Here is a 12,593-nt window from a genome sequence, read left to right as displayed (position 1 = left end):
CGAACTTCACATAACGGCGGGGGTGTAGCTCATATGGTAGAGCGCTCGCTTCGCATGCGAGAGGCACGGGGTTCGATTCCCCGCACCTCCATGTCACCTTCTCAGTTGACCGTATTTTTTCCCCCAAAATGCCGGGATTGTTAAGTACCTTGGATTATTGTTTTAGATTAAATTCTGTCTCCATCTTTTTCTCATTTTTGTCCCCAGCTCTTTTAATGAGAATTCTTCGGCTGTGGCTGTTGCAATATCTACACATTATTTAGCTAATTAAGTGCAAACAAAGGCGCCTGTACATGCAAGTTGAAACGTAGTTTACCGAAAGTAGGCCCTAAATGAGGGATTTAATGGGAATTTTGGCTCTCTTTTGAATGGTAAAATACTATTTCTACTCATTTAATTTGAGATCCAAATGGAATGCAAGTATTAGAAGGCAGGCAGTTTGGCCAGATGAAATTCGATACAAAACTAGATTTGTAGATATCAGAATCACGTATCCCCAAGAAGATGGGGACAGAATTCATCAACAAAAGCGCATGGCCTTAATAACCAAGACCCTTTTTTGCAATTAGCAATCGGTAGATCTCTTTCCTTCGCAATCTTAGCGCCATATTGCTAGCTTCTTGGAGAAAAAGATCTACTAACGATAAAGGCCTTAGGAACAGCTCTCTCTCTCTCTTTTTATTGAGATCAACTAAGTTACGATCAATTCATCTGAAGGAGGAACTCCCCTCAAATAACAAGGATTAAGAGGGAGCTTAGATCTCTTTAAAAAGCAAGCAAATCGTCGCTCTTTAATGAGATGGAAAGCAGACAATCAATTCATGAGGTATCAAGGAAGAGGAGCAGTAACTCTCCTTGAAAAAAGATTATGATAGGAGCAAGTCAGGGTACCAAACAATGACGGCGGATCTAGAAATTTGTGGCTTAGAGGCACTCCTACTTCAAGTTATCTTCAACTCTTAGTTTTGAGGGGCGCCAATATATGATAAAAGTAAATTATGTGAAGGAATGGGCATGTAAACAAAATAAATTATGTGGGTCAATGTAGGCAACTGCCTGCAGCTACTAGCACTAAGTGAACAATAAATAGACAAGAAATATGACCTTACTTAAAGGTCTGTTACAGCTGGGTTTTGTATTCCTCGACTTATGCCAAGGTTGAGCTCAGCTCTTAGAAAAGGCCAAAAGAGCCATAAGCCAAACCCTGGCTGCCTTATTTAGCTAAATTCCATTCTTCTTTTATTAAAACATGGGAGGTTTTCATTTTGGTTGCGTTTGATTCTCCACAGATCTAAGATTCCAGGGAATCTCAAATCCATGATAGATGAAATCCGTAGTGTTTCAAATTGCGGATTTCAGCATCTACCTCTAAATCCACACCTTCATGTAAAAAACATGGATTTGAAATCGGGGGTGGGGGCATCTCGGATCTACGGTCATCAAACACAACCTTAGGCTTCTTGCCGGGATTATCTTAGTTTAGCTAAATTTGGGAACAACATCCATGTGAAAATCTACCAGTTTGTTCTAAGTCAAAAACATACCTAAACTATTATATGGATGTAAATCACATGTTTATACTGGAGTACTGTGTCACTTTTATTCCAAGCAAGCGAATATAACCAGATCTAAAGAAAATAAATAAACTAGTTTGGTGGGTCATGGACCGGTAGAACAATTTAAGTCCAGCCCGACACAATCTGCCAGACAATATGTGGCAATGGAAAGACAGCCAGTCAGGATTGCTCAAAAATAATGGAAGACCTTGTTGGCACATTTTGAACCATATAAGAAACAACAATGAATGAAGTCACATTGAAAGCAACTGAGCAACGTCCGTATTAAGCACGTTGATGTGCCCTCAACTTGGGAACCCTGCAATATGAACCTTTCTACTCAAGTGAAAGTAGTGAAAGTAAGATGGAGATCGAAATATAACCGTTATGCCGCCGATCACTCGCAATCCGGTCGGATTGTCACATGAGGCTGCCTGGGCTCAACTTTTCTTTTTCTTTATTTAAGGGTGAGCGGTTCATTATACCACCTTTAAGAGAGGTCATTTGCCCCTTGTGTCCACCTCCTTAGGTTTTTACAGATCATGTTTTGGGATTTTTTACGGTCTAGAGGTAGAGTTTACTAGAACGTGATAGTGACCACTCCAAGGCTTGAACCTAAATACTTAAAAGAGTCGGACCACCTTGTGGCCCAGTACGCTACCACCCCTTAGGGAACTTGGGCTCAACTTGCTCATGACTATCAAAGTGAAAAAGGCTCTTACACCGGCTTGGGCTTTTTTTTTTTTTTTTTTGGTGCATCATGAGAAAAAGATGTCGCTATTGCTTCCCCAAGCATTTGCTTTCTCCATCCCCACCCATATTAATTTGAGCATGTTCAACATTGCTCAACTTGCAACTACTAACCTTTTTCCATATCCAATTGTTGGTTCTAGCTAGTAGTACATCCATTGCCAAATGAACCTATCTATAGGGTTTCATGTGGGTGAGGCAAACAAAGACCATTTATACGGCAAGTTGCGCCGCCTGGCTCATCTGCGGCTCCGCCACTAGGGCCGTCAAATTGGTTATGCATTTAATCAGCTGAAGATTAAGCTGGTAAACTAAGCCGGGACTAATCGCACCATCTGGAAAACTTTAAAAGTACTCAAAGTAATAAAAACAGTTAAAATCAACATCTCTAGGGAGTGAGAGGCTTACTATCTACCCCACCCGGAAAAGAGACTGAAAGCTCCGCCATGGAGGTTGTCAGAAGTTCTCTAGATGGAGGAGATGATGGTTGGGCTTAGAAAAGGGAATCATCCAATGGGAAAACAGAAGTCCACAGAAGTCCAGTTCTCCAAGACTTGAGATTCAAGCTTTTTCTTGTTCACACTGTCAAACAAACAAGGTGTGTGCTTGTCTGTAGCGAGGACAATCAAAGTCTTAATTGTACACCTAACCCAAGACCAGACTCTTTTTTTTTTTTTCTATCATAAGGATTGGTTATTTCAAGGGATGGAGTTTCCATCCAAGAAAGCCTTGGGAATGATTATGATGGAATTGACAGCCAAGATAAGCATTTTCCCGAAAAAATGCTTTTCATTGGTGGATTTGTAAGCAGTCATGTCAATGTTCTCAAGAAGGAAGTTCAAGGGTCGCTTTACTCTCCAAATGTTTTGAAATTTTCCATTATTACTATTTGTCTCGTGAGCTCAATAAATATTTTTCGGCCAAAGTTTTCACTCCACCCTTGTTCTCTTTTGGTGCTTCATAATGTCATTCCTGCCACACTTTAACTTACACATCAGTGTCTTCCTATTTACATTAAAAACGAATTTAACATCTCAAGTATTCAAAACGAAAACCGATTGACGACCAACCTCCATTAGGATTATGACCTGCCCTTATTACCATTTGAGACCACTAAAACATGAAAGGTTCATGGTTAAAGGGAAATAAATATTTAAAAAAATGATTATTATTAAGAGCGCCTTATTATGATTACCATTGTTGTTGCTGTAATTATTATTATTTACTGAAAATATGATTAAGGGCTCCTTGAAATTTGGGGGAAAAAAAAAAATCAACCGCAAAAGACGCGTTTGAAGGGACCATTTTATGGTGGAAAAGTAACACGCATAAATATTTGGGGGCCGTTTCCACAGGGAAATGGAAAAGACCGGGACGGGAACGGCCCCCACAAGATCGGGACGGAAGAGAACAAGGATGGACAACATATCTCAATCAAAAGAAGGGTGGAGCCGTCGAGGAAAGGGCTTGACCAAAGTGCGCTAGAAAGGGAATGAAATGTCCCAATGCATTGTTAGTAAACAATTGTCACGCCACAAACACTGACGAGAGAGAGAGAGAGAGAGAGTGAATGCGCAAGTGGGAGAAAGAAACCATAAAAAAGAGATGGATCCAAGCAGTCGATTGTCTGCAGATAAGCCAAGTAGCAAGACTTTGTCTGATTGATCAGCTTGACTTTATTAAATGTGCCTCCATTTTGTTCACCTAGTAAACTATATATATAATTGCATTGTTCTCAAATTAACACTATATATATATATATATATATATATATATATACATGCACGCGCGTGCATACACACACATATAAAAGTGCCGTCTCGACCTGATCTAAAGTTCCTAAAAGTGTTCCCCTCCTCTCCTAATTCTTCGGTATGGACACTGCCATTTATCGAAGCTGGTTATATGTTCCACCTCTTGCATGTTCGGGTGGTAGAACACCCTTAAAAGATGAATTAAAAGGAGATCATCCAACGGAGACAAAATCCGGAAAACTATATGAAGATATTTTTTGTACAACTGCAACCTAATCTTGTTGGTTAAGAGTGAATTTGTTCACATTTAAATGCATTTTCAACAGTATGAAAAAAATTAACGGCTCTTATGATATTAAAATTTCGATGGTAGGAAGTTAATGTTTTTCATGAATACACCTTTAACTTCAAAGCTTGTTCCATACTCATCTTTATCGGCAGGGGCGGTTGTTTTTTTTCCCAAAAAAAAAAAAATTGAAAGATTGCCTACCGTTTAATTTTGTTCATATAAAAATTTTAAAAAATATATAATGGGTCCCCACGATCATTTTTTAAAAGAGGTTTTAAAAATTTTGAAAAAAGAAATCCCGGACCGGTTGGCCTCTTAAAAAAATGTCGGCTCCACTTATACAAACAGATATAAATATGGAAAAGGATCTCCAGAATATTGGGTCTTCATCAACTTTTGCGACTTTTTTTCAAATTTTTGGAGATTTCAACTGTATGGTCTATCACTCAGACGGGGTACCGGTAGGTAAACATTGACTATTACCAACCTCTTATCATGTCGGTAATAATCTACTATTTCCAACATGTTAGTGGTCGTCTGTTATTATTTCCGACATGTTAGTGGTCGTCTGTAAAAACTTTACTGGCAGCGAGGCATGTCGTCGGTAAAATTTTTATCCATAAATAATTGGACATCGGTAAAATTTTAACTGACGTTTGACTTAATGCCGCTATTACTCTTTATCGACGCATATTTATGCCTCGGTGATAGCTTTTCAATCTTTTTTCTATCTTATGACATAATTTTTTCGAAATCAGAAATATATATACAACATACCTGCTTATATTTTTCATCTATCAAATAAAACAAAAAAAATAATTACATGTTCATGAACCAAACATATAGATACAACAAATGTTTGAACTTATATTACAATACAACTGATTCACTATAGTTAAATGTTACAAAACAGTTTTGAGGTGGAAATCGTATGAAGTTTAGTGTGTCTACAATGAACATTAAGAAAACATATTAGTTCTATGAGAAATGTTAACAATATAACTCGTTAGTCATTACAACAAATGAATTGGTACGAAACCTAGGTTCGTATCACCAACCTGTTGTGTCATAAACCTAGTAACTTAAGCTTAAAATTGAAGAAACTGAGGCTCAAGAGAAGAAACTTTATCATTCAATAAAGCATTTTGTTCCCATAGAATAAGCTAATATTACTAGAAAGTGTCAAGAGTTCGATGAAAAAATTCAAATTTATACCCTACAAGCATGTTTTAACTACAAATCATATTAAATTAAAAAAGGATAGAGAGAAGAGATTGACCAACCAACCTTTTCAAACTTCAAGCAGTCCAAAAACATGATGAAGAAAAAGAGTAACTTAAGCTTAAAATTGAAGAAACTGAGGCTCAATCAAGCGAAGAAACTTTATCATTCAATAAAGCATTTTCTTCCCACAGAATAAGTATTTCGCTCGATTTAAAGGATGAACCAAATTAAGAAGGACTAACATCAAGTCCTATCATCTGCATTCTACCATGTCTCTCTTGTCGCATCACTTTGGAGTAGACGTCCCATCACAATATAACATAATAAGCAATTGATAATGACACATGAATCCAAGAAGTTTAAGAAAAATATAACTTTTCACTTGTTTAAACAATTAGTCGAACACTTAGTGGGTATATAAAAATGCTAGGAACTAGAAACATTCAAACATCAAAAAAAAGAGTTCAAATGACACCAAATCAAAATAATGTTATGTGAATATATGTATGTGTACTTGAATTAGACATGGTCCAAATTTGATGCTGAAATTCTATCACAATGAGTCGGAATCCTGTGATGACAAAAACTAAGGTCATATTTAGGGTTTTGTGATTGTGTGAACATTTTATGTAATTAACATATCAAATCGACCTTATTAAGGTCAACTAATACTACTAGAAAGTGTCAAGCTTTCGATGAAAAAATTCAAATTTATACCCTACAAGCATGTTTTAACTACAAATCATATTAAATTAAAAAAGGAGAGAGAGAAGAGATTGACCAACCAACCTTCAAGCAGTCCAAAAACATGATGAAGAAAAAGAGTTTGCCAGAAAAATTGCCAGTGGAAAGAAAGCTGGAAGAAAAAATAAAAGAGGAAAGAAGGAGATGGGTTTGACTGGAAGAAATAAGTCGGGAAAGCTTTTACCAATGCATAGAAAACATCGGTAATGTTAATGCGGTAAACATTACCGACGCCGTCTATGAGAAGGCCATTGTGCGCAATATTCAGCAATGCAGAGAAATTCAAATGTCGATGATAATAAGTTTACATGTCGATGATAATAAGTTTTTATCGACGGGCAAAATTGGACGTCGCTAATAGTCAACATTGAAAGTTTCATCGATGCAAGAACCGTAATGCATCGGTAATATGAACAGGCTTTTCTTTTTTTTACTTTTACTGACGTCTTATGGTGAATGTGGATGAATTGAACTTCAACGACACAATAGCTCTACGCGTCGTGATGGTTAATAATTTTATCGACGTCCAACTATGGACATCACTAACTAACACTTACCAATGTTATATTTTCAACAAGTCGGTAAAGCCTTTTTCTTTTGTAGTAAAGGTTTCACCATTAATATTACCCCCACAGAATCTCAAGAACAACTTGTCTCCTTTGGTGATAAATGAAAATTAAAGAAGATTTAAGTCGTTATACTTAACTTTGAATAACCCATGAATCTATCAAAGAATATCTAAAACATAGGACGGCAACTTGAAAAAGGAGAAAATATGTGACTGCTCTTGCTTTTTTACCATAACCAGGTAAAATTGGAACGTTTTTCAAATATTTTTGTATTTTCCTTTTATTGGTGCATGCTCTCAGTTTAGCAGATCTTAAGACTTCAACCTAAAGAAGGTTGAGAATCAAGATAACCGATCACTTACATAATCCCTTTATAAATATATGTTCGGCTGTTACGTGTAGAGGGCTTTGTCTTTCTTTTTTCTTGCAGCATTTGTGTAATTTTGTGCGCTTAAATGCATGGAGCCCAAGCCTATAGCCAGCTTTTCGGGTGAGTGAGAGGATCATCCCACCGCCCGACGCGAGGCCAGAAGGCCCCCCATTCCTCCTGTCTTCGGGGTCCTGAGCTGTGTCGGTGACAGTGATAGGACGGTGCACCTTTCAACTTGGATGTCGCGCGCTACCACCTTAAGACATAAGAGCATATATCCACGGGAATCAAACTAGAGATCTGCTTTATACAGGCCCTTAAGTCGACCAACTACGCTGTGTCCCTTGAGGCAGACCTATAGCCAGCTTGATTTGAAGATCTTATGATTTACATTTTTTGTTCTTTTATTTGAGTTTTTGAAGCATCATTTGTTAAACCATGAGGTCCAACAAAATGAAGATTTCAGATATGAGATTCGATGGGAAACTGAGAAGACCTTGAAAATATCGTGAGAGAAAGAGAAAGAGAGGACACGAGCAGAAGCAAATACTATAAGCTCTTCTATGTTATGTATTGATTGGAATACAGCAAATATATAGAGTACATATGATGGGAGGTTACAACACAATATGGCAAGATATAAAATCTATCAGATCCACAATTATAGGGGATTGACGTTGCCAATTAGATCCACAATTATAGGCTCGTCAATCATTATCCAAAACCTTCCTTAACAGTCTCCCGCAATCTGAACGGCGGTTCTATGACGTTGAGATTGTTTCTAAAAGTCGTGAACGTTGTTCCTCCAAGAGCCTTTGTCATCCTATATGCTAGTTGCTCTTTGGTTCGAATGAAGTTCACTTGTATATCTCCCTTATTGATATGATCTCTAACGAAGTGAAAATCAATTTCAACATGTTTGGTACGAGCATGAAAGATTGGATTTGCTGCTAGGTATAAAGCACCTATATTATCGCACCATAGGACTGGTGTATCTTGTGAGGAGATCTTCAATTCCTTGAGAAGAGATTTTAACCATAATATTTCTGCAGAGGCACAGGCTAGAGATTTGTATTCAGCTTCAGTGCTGGATCGAGCTACAGTCCTTTGTTTTCTGGAGGCCCATGAGATGACATTATTTCCTAAGAGAGCAACAAAACCACCAGTCGACTTTCGGTCTTCCGGACTTCCAGCCCAGTCCGCGTCTGCATAGATGCTTAATTGCAATGAAGGCGATTGAGTCAAGCGAAGAACATAATGACTGGTGCCTTTTAAATACCGAAGTATTCTTTTAACCATTGTCCAATGAGCCACTTTGGGAGAGTGCATGAATTGATATGCACGATTTACTGCAAAAGTAATATCAGGTCGTGTCAGTGTAACATACTGTAATGCACCTATCACACTCCTATATAGTGTGGGATCCGAAAAGGAGGATTCTTCAACAACTGTGACATTTTTGGTAGTCACCATGGGAGACGTTGTGGGTTTGGCATTGTCCATCTTAGCTTTGCGAAGAATGTTATTAATGTAATTTTCTTGGCACAGGTATATCTCCCCGGGTTGTCGCTTGACTTCAATGCCTAGAAAATACGTGAGAGGGCCAAGATCTTTAACCGAAAATGTGGAACCAAGCTGGGTAATGATACGAGAAATGAGAGCTGGTGCTGATCCGGTAATGATCAAATCATCAACGTAAACAAGCAGATAAAGTTGATGCCCATCACAAGAGTAAATAAATAGGGATGCATCAGATTGAGACACAACAAAACCAAGATCAGTAAGAAAGCAACTCAGGCGATGATACCATGCGCGTGGAGCTTGCTTGAGCCCATAGAGTGCTTTATCTAATTTGCAGACATAATGAGGAAAGGTGCTATCTTGAAATCCCTCAGGTTGAGCCATATAGACATCTTCAGAAAGATACCCATTAAGAAATGCATTGTCAAAATCAAGTTGTCGTAAAGACCAACCAAAGTGGGCAGCAAGAGAGAGTAACACTCTGATAGTGGTGGGTTTGATAGTCGGACTAAAAGTTTCTTGATAGTCAATGCCAGCCGTTTGAAGAAAACCCCGAGCGACAAGTCGAGCTTTATGTCGTGCAATGGAACCATCAGGGTGACGTTTGATCTTGTAAACCCATTTGGAACTAATGACATGGAGATTCGGCTGTGGGGGTACAAGATGCCAGGTTTTGTTTTTCTGCAATGCTGAGAACTCATTTTGCATAACATTAAGCCAACACGATGATTGAATAGCTTCTTTAAAATTCCCTGGTTCCTCTTGTGCTGTGATGGCTGAAAAAACTTTTGGTTTTGAAGAACCTGTCATAGAACGGGTTAGCATTTGATGAGATCGAGTGGGAGGATCAAGACTGGTGGTGGCAGCAACAATAGCCAAATCGGACGTAGTTGGTGTATCCAGAACAGATGGTGTCTCTGATGTAGGACTTTCAGTCTCATTGAGCGATAGACCGAGTTGTTCACGAGGTGAAGTCGTGGCTGAGGCTGTAGCCATAGGAAGAGGTAACACAGTATAGGTGGAGGCTGGCGTGGACTGTATTGGATCACACATTGGATCAACTGGACTAGAAGGAGAGCCGTCGGTCATATTTGGCAGCCAACGAGAAACAAGTTCTTCTGTGAAATTCGCAGAAGAGTCAGATCCATCTGTTTGAGTTTCATCAAAGACAACATGTCGAGATATAAGAATGCGATGATGTCTCTTGTCATAGCATAAATATCCTTTATGATGACTAGCATAACCCAAGAAAATGCATGAAGTAGTCTTGGGCTGAAATTTGGAATCATTCATAGGCGTCAATAGTGGATAGCATGTGGCTCCAAAAACCTTCAAATGTGCATATTCTGGATCCTTGTGAAACAACATATACAAGGGCGATTTGCGCTGCAACTTCAAAGTTGGTAGACGATTGATAATATATATGGCAGTGCGAAAAGCGTCAACCCAGAAACTATATGATAATCCAGCATCATAAAGCATACTTAATCCTGTTTCGACGGTATGACGATTTTTTCGTTCAACAATTCCATTTTGTTCCGGATGTAAGGGCAAGAAAATTGATGCATAATTCCATGTTCATCACAGAATGCAGCTAAGATAGAGTTCACGAATTCTTTTCCATTGTCAGAATGAATGGAGCATATATGTGCATTTAACTGCTTTTCAATCAAGATCTTAAAATTCTTGAAACAAGGAACAACTTCAGACTTAGTTTTCAGAGGAAACAACCGTGAAAATCTAGAATAATCATCAACGATGAGTAGAAAAAACCTGAATCCCTCTCGAGAGGTGATCGGGGCAGGTCCCCATACATCCATGTGAAGCATTTCAAGAGGCCGTGAGGCTTGAAAATCAGAAGTTGGAAAAGGTTGCTTATGTGCCTTTCCCAAAAGACAAGACTGACATACTCCTTTTGGAATAGGAGAATTTATTGATATGAATCTACTGGAATTTAAAAAACCAATGATCTTCTTGTTGGCATGACCAAGACGCCGATGCCATAGTTCGAATGGTGCTGAAATTTTATTGACGCCTGCTGGAAACCAACAACTAAACGCTGCTCCCTTGGTTGAAGATGACTCCATGTTTGACTTCATCGCCTTAATGGGATAGAGCCCATTACGCATCTTTGGTCCTTGAAGTAGAACCTTGCCCGTCTGTCGATCCTTAATAACAAAATTATGTGGTGAGAATTGAAAAATACAATCATTTTCAGATGTAAATTTTCCCACTGATAAAAGATTGTGAGCCATTGTGGGCACATGCAAGGCATTGTTAAGATGAAACGAAGATCCTGAAGTATTAAGTAATAAATTCCCTATATGCTTAATAGAGAGACTTGAACCATTACCAATCATGATATTGTCCGATCCATCATATGTCGTCTTGTTGTGCATCATCTCATCATTGTTGACAATATGATTGGTTGCTCCCGAGTCGGGATACCAATATTCACCAGTGGATTCTTGTAGACTCATAGCAGAGAATGCACGCGGAATATCATAACATGTCCTTGCCGAGTGACCTTTCCGTCCACAATATTGACATGTGATGATGGTGCGAGGATGACTTCCATTTCCCGTATTGTTGTTGGAGTCTCCGTTTTGTGGTGGTTGAGTTTGAATATGTGGTCGATTTCCTCTTCCTTGGAATCGACCTCCTTGCCGACCTCTGAAGCCACCTCGTCCTCTTCCGCGCCCTCGAAAAGTGTTGAAAGCAATCTGGTTTTCAACCTGTGGCAATGCTTGGATAGATTTGTGAGGATCGACCCTAGCTGATTTGAACATAGTAAGTCTCTTCTCTTGAGTGAGCAGAAGATCAAACAATTCAGAAAACGTAATTGAGGCATTTGACGAATTAGCACTAATGAGAGTCACAAAACTTTCATATTCAATAGGCAAACCATTCATTGTGATCTGTACAAGATCGCCATCTGTTGTATCTAATCCGGCCGCGGATAGTGTATCAGCAAGAAATTTGATTCGCTCCAAGTAAGTTTGCATATCCATATTGCCTTTTTGAATGAAATGTAATTCCTTTCGCAGCAGCATTATTCTCAAAGGTGATTGAGAACTAAACGACTTTTTCAGCGTATTCCATGCCTCAAACGCTGATTTACTAGTCACGATTTGTCTAAGAACTGGTTCGGAGACGGTGGCCTTGATCCTTGCTCGACCCCAACCGTCGCTGGAGCTGATAACGCCGATGACCTGAAGTTGAGGCGGAACTCTGTTTAAACTCTAGAATATAGGATTCCGTCAGAACAGAGGCGGCCGGAAAAACGTTGATTCCGGTCGACGCCGTCGTCCGTTCCGGTTGAGCACCGGTCCGATGGAAGCGTAACTTCCAGACGAGGCTTCCTGTGCTACCTCAGATCGATTGAACGTCTGTGAAGATAGCGCCTGATTTTTGAAAACGGAAGACTGGTGGTGGGTCGGTTTGCCTCTTTCACTGAAGAAGAGGGAAAAACTTAGTTCTTCACCACCAAGTCACACTGGGTGACTTGTGTGTGAAAAACAAAGACACCAAGATATTTAGACTGGAAAAGAGGAGACGGCAAATAGAAACACATCAAGTGCAACTTGCTGGGTTGACAGACGATAACAGAGACCGGCTCTGATACCATGAGAAGACCTTGAGAATATCGTGAGAGAAAGAGAAAGAGAGGACACGAGCAGAAGCAAATACTATAAGCTCTTCTATGTTATGTATTGATTGGAATACAGCAAATATATAAAGTATATATGATGGGAGGTTACAACACAATATGGCAAGATATGAAATCTATCAGATCCACAATTATAGGGGATTGAC

General features: G+C 39.1%; 1 non-coding gene across 1 annotated transcript; it reads left to right on the top strand.

Moving 5' to 3' along the window:
• The first annotated feature begins 18 nt into the window (after window positions 1-18).
• TRNAA-CGC (transfer RNA alanine (anticodon CGC)) lies at window positions 19-91 on the top strand. Its single transcript has one exon. It is a non-coding gene; the product is annotated as a tRNA-Ala (tRNA).
• The last annotated feature ends 12,502 nt before the right edge of the window (window positions 92-12,593 follow it).

The sequence above is a fragment of the Nymphaea colorata genome, chromosome 1, assembly GCF_008831285.2.
Source record: "Nymphaea colorata isolate Beijing-Zhang1983 chromosome 1, ASM883128v2, whole genome shotgun sequence".
In the NCBI taxonomy this organism is placed as follows: Eukaryota; Viridiplantae; Streptophyta; class Magnoliopsida; order Nymphaeales; family Nymphaeaceae; genus Nymphaea; species Nymphaea colorata.
Note: the sequence above shows the minus strand (reverse complement) of the source record. Positions and strands in the feature narration are given on the sequence as shown.